Genomic DNA, 7,774 nt, shown 5'->3' on the forward strand with positions numbered 1-7,774 from the left:
ACTTCCACAACGCCAATTATCTTTATTTGTCATTGTGTCCTAATTTTAATCTGGTTAATTCATACTTAACTAAGAAACTTTATGCCCCTAAAAGTGTGGCAAAGTAGACAAACCATGATATATTTACATCACGAATGTTGAATATCCTCCAATCATACAGAACTCATCGTACTTTACCTTAATATCAGAGATTCATGAGGCAGAAAAGGACCAACCAAATCCACACAAAAATATGTACATCAATATTCAAGATTAGTAATACCTACTACACTAGTATATTACCTTTTCAAAAAGAAACAATGACTTTTAACTTGATATCTCTGATCTCTCTTTGTAATATTAATGGCTTAGTGATACCCAAGTGGTGCAGGTGAGTCCATCAGTTGTTGTCCTGGAAATGACTATCCTGCAATCAAAATGACATAAATTAGTTAATCGACACTTCAGACAAATGTCAATTATTTCAAGAAAGTTGAGATCATCAGCCATATAAATTCATACAGAAGCAAAGTAGTTGACATTACGGTGATGAGCCTCATCAATCCTAACAACCACGACAATATCGCGGAGAGTGAAGTACTTAGGCAGGTGCCAGTAATCAATGGCAATAGCAAGAGTAGGGACATTTTCAATGTTACCATTGCCCAATTCCTTGAGGAACTCAGTGTAAGAATGGATATCTTCTTCTTCCAGGTACCCACGATACGGTGAGCCAATTTGTGAGAAAGAATATAAGTCACAAAGTAAACATTGAAGAAAACACATTGCACTGCAAAGACCAAAGCTCGCTCATACCACTTTGTCTTAGCAACTTTCATGAAAGTCATGAGATGAATCCTCTCATTTTCAGCTTCTTCTAGTAGAGCAATAATCCGTCCATCACTTTGTTTGAATCTCCTCAATAACTTGCAGTACAACAACATACCTCCTATAATTCCAGGCACTGCTGCCACTGTTTCTAAAATCATCACTCTACAATCATATCACTTCTGCACCATATAAATTAATAGCAATACAAAATTAAATCACCTCTATAATCTCATATTCTTTTTTCATCTGAAATTTTCTATTGGACTCTTCATAAAGAAGGAAACAAAAGATACTTTTACAAGCTTTTCACTCTTTTCATTTGTTTGTTTCTTCCTGTGTGCTTATCCTAACATCATCAATTACTATTAGTATAATACTGAATGCTAACAAGAATGACAACTATCACCATTAGCAAATAAGGATCAAATAGTTTTTCTTAAATAACACCTTTTCAAGTATTTTTTTGAATTTTTTTAACTATAGCTAATTGTGTATAATAAAGGCCAACCCCGAGCACCAAACATTCCACGTTAGCAAAGTCCAAGAAGGGCCTACCAAGAAGTGTGATGTACCTAACGTAATGCAAGTATTAGTGGCTAATTTGACGATTCAGACTCGTATAGATTTTTAAATATCTTCTAAACATGAAAATTCTATTTTAAATAGAGTAAGCAATGAACAAATTTCAACCAAATAATTATAATACAAGAAATTATGGGAAATGACATTGAATCTTCTTATAAGAAATTAACCAATTTATTGTTATTATGACGATAATAGAGCTTTTCACCAACATTTCAAAATTATGGAAAACGACATAAAATCTTTTGTAAGAGCACGACATTTTTATTGTTATTAGGACGATAATAAAGCCTTCCAATATTCTAGGAATTAGCATTAAAAACTTTCCATTCTATAACATACATAAAAGATTATGTCAGTGGGGTATTGGAGGATCTTAACAAACCAACAAACAAATTTATCCAAGAACGTTTCTGGCACATGGTGTTTTTTCAGATCCATTGACGTATCAACTTGGAAAGTTTCCCATGGATACATCACAAAATATCCACCATTAATCCCAAAAAAACTGTACTCCAAAAAAATAATAAATAATATTCCCTTCGTACCAATTTACGTATCACTTTCAAATTTATAGATTCAAACAAGTAAATTTTCATATTTAAGTATTTTGAATTGTGACTTGCATTTTTTATATAATTTCAAAATTAGTATACATAGATTTTGTTAATTTTTTTACGATTTCATGTTTGATCATTTCATAGTTAAAGTTGAACTGTTCAAAATCTAAACTATAAATAAAAAAATACGTGAAAAATTTTTTGAGTTCAGTACCATCAGGTTTCGTAGCCTTTGTTGGTGGAACACTCCACTCACTACAGATTTCTCAACACCACCGCCTGACCCCGACGCCACTACATCGTTGCCGTTCTTCAATTTTTTCTCCTTCTCTTGCTGCTTATCATTATTCAAAGCCACAGTACTACCACTACATGAACCCATAATCGAATAATTCCTAACCCAACATATACGGTTGAATGTTTCCTAATATTTGTTCATAAGTATTATGCTGAAAAGGGCATATAGTTTAATAGAGGAGAAGTCAAAACTTCTATTGAAATGAGAGAATACAGATATTTGACAGAAGAGAAATTAAAACTACAATTGAAATTACAAAATAAATTTTATATCTAAGAGAAGAAAACACATTGTGTATAGAGTTAAGGGAAAGCAGAATGTTACAATTGTTAATGAAGAGCAGAAGATGGAAAAATGAAGGGTACCCTAAATAGGAGTTAATAAGAATGACTTTTGATTTTCTTTTTAAAACCCCATCATAAATATATTTAAACTTCAAAAATATGAGAAAAAAGGCCAAAAAAACAGGAAAAAAGATAAATAACAATTCTTCTCAATGAGGAATACCACATCAGTAGGTTACTCTTTCTCCTTTACATACATATATTTATTGATTCAACAATCATGAGATACATAAGTACCTTTAATAATTTAAACATGATACATATCTTTTTTCTCAGATCTTTTTGCTTTGAAATTGAAAGAATACTCGATGGTATACTTTGCAATAATAGAAATTAGAGTACTCTTGTTCTTGTTGATTTGACCAACCTTAACTTCACTATTGTTGTAATTTGAAATAATCTTGTTCAACTTAACATCGCACAAAGGCAACGAATCTGAACAGTCAGAATTATCACCAATTAATTCTGCAACTTTTTACAGGGATTCTTCAAACACATAACTGTCCCATTTTTTCCATCAAACAACATCTCACTTTTATCTACAACAATTGCCGAAATCAATTATCATAAGTAACATGTTTGCCCACAATGATGCCGTCACTCTTATAGTCCTCGTACTTGATATCATTAATTCAAATGTCGGAATGACGTAATAACACGAAACTATTCATCGCAAGTAGTTCTAAAAGAATAAAAAATCACGAAAAAATAAAATAAGCAGCTTAAATCTGCAAAGCGATTATAGAAGTGAAATTTTTAAAAATTGAAATAACTAAAAGATTATCATTTTTTGTGGAATTTTATTTAGTTAACAACATGATTGGTTGGATTAATTGTTAATTTAATGTTACTATAGCCATTACAACCTTGATTTATGCTAAACAGTTAAATATTAACATGTATCTTTATGATGTATCTCCCTTTCGTTATATGTATCTGAAATCATAAAAGAGAAATTTTATGAGATTTTGAAAAAAAAATCGAGATAAATAGTAAATATGATTAAATATATCAGAATTTACGTAAATTTTACTTCCTTTATTGGCCAAGTGCTAGTTTAGGATATTAATTAATTCAGAGGAGTAATTCATCCTCTAAACATACCAGAGGAGAAGAAAAGAAAAACAATAAATGGACGGGGTACATAGAAGTCAGTTGAAGGCACCGGCTTCAGGTAAATTCACCAAAAGTTTTCATTGTTCACTTATAGTTAATTGAGTTGGGGGGTTTGGGTGGGGGGGGGGGGGGATGTATGTCTATATATTGAATTATGTTATGGATATATTAAAAGAAAAGGGAATTGGGTAAGAATTATATATTGGCATTATGTTTGTGGAAAACTTGGCATTGGCTGGTAAGGATGGAAAAAGAAATAGTTGAATAGGTAAGAATTATAATGATTGAATAACCATGGGCACATGATTGGAAGGGATGATATGAAATGGGTTCGGCCGATTTGTGGAAAACTAATGATAAATCATTTATTGACCAATTTTCTCAAGCTTCTTCTTAAATTAATAGCAGCATATAGTTAATCATGACTTGATGATTAGGAGGAAAATTCAACCAATATCTTTTTTAATTATATAGGTTTTCTGTTATGCAAATTGTTTTTATAGTTGCGGGTATCGTACTTGATTTTAGTTTTAGATTTTTCTTGTAGCCACCACGTTATGATTTAAGTTTTGACATATTGATATATGTAATTAAATATTGGGGAAATTATATTATATGAACATTAGTGGATTCATGGTATTTGCAGAAAATTGAGACTTAGTTCTATGCTTGAATGTAGAAAAACAAATATAAAATCAAGATTAGTTAATTAATTAAAATCAAGATTGAGACTTGATTATAAATTTGAACTCTTTTACTTACGAGTCGAATTTATATTTGAATAGATTGAACTCGTTCGGAGGCGATTTAGAAGGGTAAAACATCCATTTGATTCTTTCGATTTCGAGTTTACTTCGCAGGTCTTCCTTAATTAAGGAAAGTTCGAGACTTTCTTAAACACTTTTTCGAAGTGTTTGTATGTTAATTATGTGTAATGGGAGTAATAGGGAATGGGGGTTCCGTATAAGTGAAGTGACGAGCATCTATGCGGGTAATGGTGTTATTTGAGGGGTTAAAATAAGTCAATTGTACGTTTGAAACTATTTTTCCCTATTTGCTAGTACGATGGGCTGATTTGCTATGGTAAATGAATTATTTTTGAGATCAGAGTTGTATGCTTGGACATCAAGTATTATATTTCGTATGGGTCAAACTGCACGCCTGCACAATATTATTTATTATTTATTGGTGTCGAAGTGCATGCCTATACAACATACTTATTGGGATCGGAGCGTACGCCTGCATAGTACATGGACCTTATGAGTCTCCAAGGATCCTGACCTTGAAGGCATTGCTCGGTAGGTCCTGTACATTGCATATGCATTGCATTGCATATTATTCATTCATTCATTCATGGTTCAGATTAAGTAAGGTGTATTAATTGACTTTGTACTATTTATTATGTAGTTAAATATCTGCTACTTGATTTCACTGTATTGAGGATTTCTTGAATTGTGTTATGATATCCTTATGACTGTTAGACTTGATTATTCAGTTATATTAGGGAGGCTTTCCTGAGTGCGGGTTGTATGATTAATTTTAGATGATTGATGTGGCATTACTCGTCACTACTTTGAATTAGGGTTGACCGATGATGCTTGCTGAGTACATGTCGCTCTGTACTCACCCTTGCTTTTTCTGCACCTTTTGTGCAGGTACTGATCCGACGACCTCTAGGCATTGAATCCTGTGGTTCCTTCTAAGTTAGTATCTTTGGAGATTTGAGGTAACTTCTATTGTTTTCAGAGACTACTGAAATCTCCTCTAGCCTTATCTTTATACATTTTTTTGCATTTTAAGATACTCCGGCTTTTCTTTAACTTTTGTATTTAGTGGCTTATATTAGTGACTACAAGATTTGAGATTATCTATATTTTGACTATACTAGTCTATTAATCTACTTTTGAGATTATTCGGAATTTATTATATTCTTATTTCCTCCCGCTTCATCTCATAAATCAAAACACTATATGGTAAAGATCAACTCTAGCCCATGGGATATAACTTATAAATCGAACAAAAAAAAGAATAGTATTAAAAGTTGGGGAAAAAGATGAAGAAAAATTATTTTTTTCTAAAAAGAAACATAAAAATCAAAGAAAATAAAAAAGAGAACAAAAGAAAAAAAATAGAAGTTGAGAAAAAAAAAACAAAAAAATAAAGGTTGAGAAAAAAAGAAAAAATAAAGAAAAAACAAGATAAAATAAAAAATAAAAGAAAAAAAAAGATTAAGGAAAAAAAGAGAAAAGAGATAAGACAAAAGATAAGATAAACAAATAAAAGAAAAATAAAGGTTGAGAATTTTTTAAAAAAAAAAAAGAGAAAAGGAAAATAAAAAAGAGAAAAAATAGAAGTTAGGAGGAGAAAAGGAAAGAAAATAATGGTTATGAATAACTTAAAAAAAAGAGAAAAAAAATAAAATCAAAGTAAAAAAAAATAGAAGTTGAAAAATATTTTTTTTGGTTTAATTTTCGTATTATATTATTAAAAAATTAAGAAAAGCATAGTCTTTTTTTTTATCGAGAAGATGCATTAAGTAAAGGAAAGATAATTACAAAGGTTCGAGAGCCTAGTCTGATTCAAGTACAAAAACAGATTCACAAATTTGGTAGCCCAATTAAAAATAAAATGCTAATACAAAAGAAATTTTGACCCGGCCTAACTCAATTAGAAATCATTACATATAGAAAATTTTTAGGGTTTTCTAATTCATTTCCCCTTTCCCTTCTTACTCTATCTAGCCTCTGATGTCACCGTCTGCCTTGTTCAGCCGCCAATTCCTCATTCTTCTTCTCTGGGTGATAAATACGGTGCCATGGCAACTGAATGTAACTTCTTTATCAGCTTGCAGAAGTATGATATTGTCCTATGTTTCATTTTTTGCTTTTTTCTTCTTCTTCTTCTGCACCTGATTGTCTTTTGCTTTGATGTTCCTCATTTGAGTTCTCCGGTGGATGAAAAGAATAACACATTTTTGTACTTCGTTGAATGGTCTAATAGACTTAATGTGGTTGCTTTTTCTGAGTAAGTAATTTACCCTTTGAAATAATTGTATATTTCTCTTTCCTATCCTAATGTCTCCCAAAATGACAGATGCAACTGGTATGAAGATACTGGGATGCTTCGAACAACAAGTGTTCAGAAAATAACCATTTTCCAGGTTATCCAAATCTGAAATGACGTAGGGACCCTTCTTTTTTGCTGCGAGTCTAATTTATAGTCTATTGTAGAATAGGCTAAGTAATATTGCTTTATTTTTGTGGCCTTGCATGACTTGTACATTGATGATTATGACCTATTTAAGCATTAGCCTCTTCAGCCCCTCACCTTCTCTTTGGTGACAATCTTAAATATGGAACTTGTGATTTGTCACTATTAAGTATCTTCTTTCCTGTTTGTTGTAACTTCTGGAAGTTTGTGAACATGAAATCTCCTTCATCAAATGCATAATTTGCTAAATTATCTGTTAACCTATTCCCTTCCCTCAAGATATGTATGCTCTATAGCCATTCCCTCTCTTTAATTAGAATCTTCTGCAAGCTTAAAGAGTTTATCTGAATTATTACTCTGTTTAGATGAGGCTGATTGTAAAGAACTGTTGCCTATAGAATAGCTTCTACCTCTGCATCTAAATTTGTAGTATCCTATATAACTACTCCTTTTGCATATATTAAATTTCCTAACTCATATCTCAAACAGAATGCATAAGAACTTATCCCTGGATCCTCTCTAGAGGCCCCATGTGTGTTGTACTTCACCTATCCCTGTTGAGGAAATTCCCATTTGACTTCTGTTACTTTCACTCTGGTCTTATAACTTTTTAATTCTTGTAAAATATCTAGCCATATATATGGGAAATCTTGGTAGTGCTTTCTTACCTTAAGCAACATTCTTATATTTCTAATGATGTTATGCTGCACACTTTGCTCAGTAACCTACTGTCCTTCATGCTTTTCTCTATTTCTCCTCTTCCACAAATCCCACACAATAATGCTAGGAATGGCTAGATAATAACTTTTGTCCCTGAGTCTGACATTTGAATTCCACCATGCCATAATTGTTTC

General features: G+C 31.7%; 1 long non-coding RNA gene and 1 pseudogene across 1 annotated transcript; one reads left to right on the forward strand and one right to left on the reverse strand.

The window, feature by feature from the left end:
- Positions 1-347: 347 nt before the first annotated feature.
- Positions 348-5,391, reverse strand: LOC107841390 (annotated as a pseudogene).
- A 989-nt stretch (positions 5,392-6,380) lies between these two features.
- On the forward strand, positions 6,381-7,036 carry LOC107842535. The gene is made up of 3 exons (XR_001665840.2): positions 6,381-6,563; positions 6,654-6,734; positions 6,804-7,036. It is a non-coding gene; the product is annotated as an uncharacterized LOC107842535 (long non-coding RNA).
- Positions 7,037-7,774: the final 738 nt, after the last annotated feature.

Source organism: Capsicum annuum, chromosome 9 (genome assembly GCF_002878395.1).
Source record: "Capsicum annuum cultivar UCD-10X-F1 chromosome 9, UCD10Xv1.1, whole genome shotgun sequence".
Classification (NCBI taxonomy): domain Eukaryota; kingdom Viridiplantae; phylum Streptophyta; class Magnoliopsida; order Solanales; family Solanaceae; genus Capsicum; species Capsicum annuum.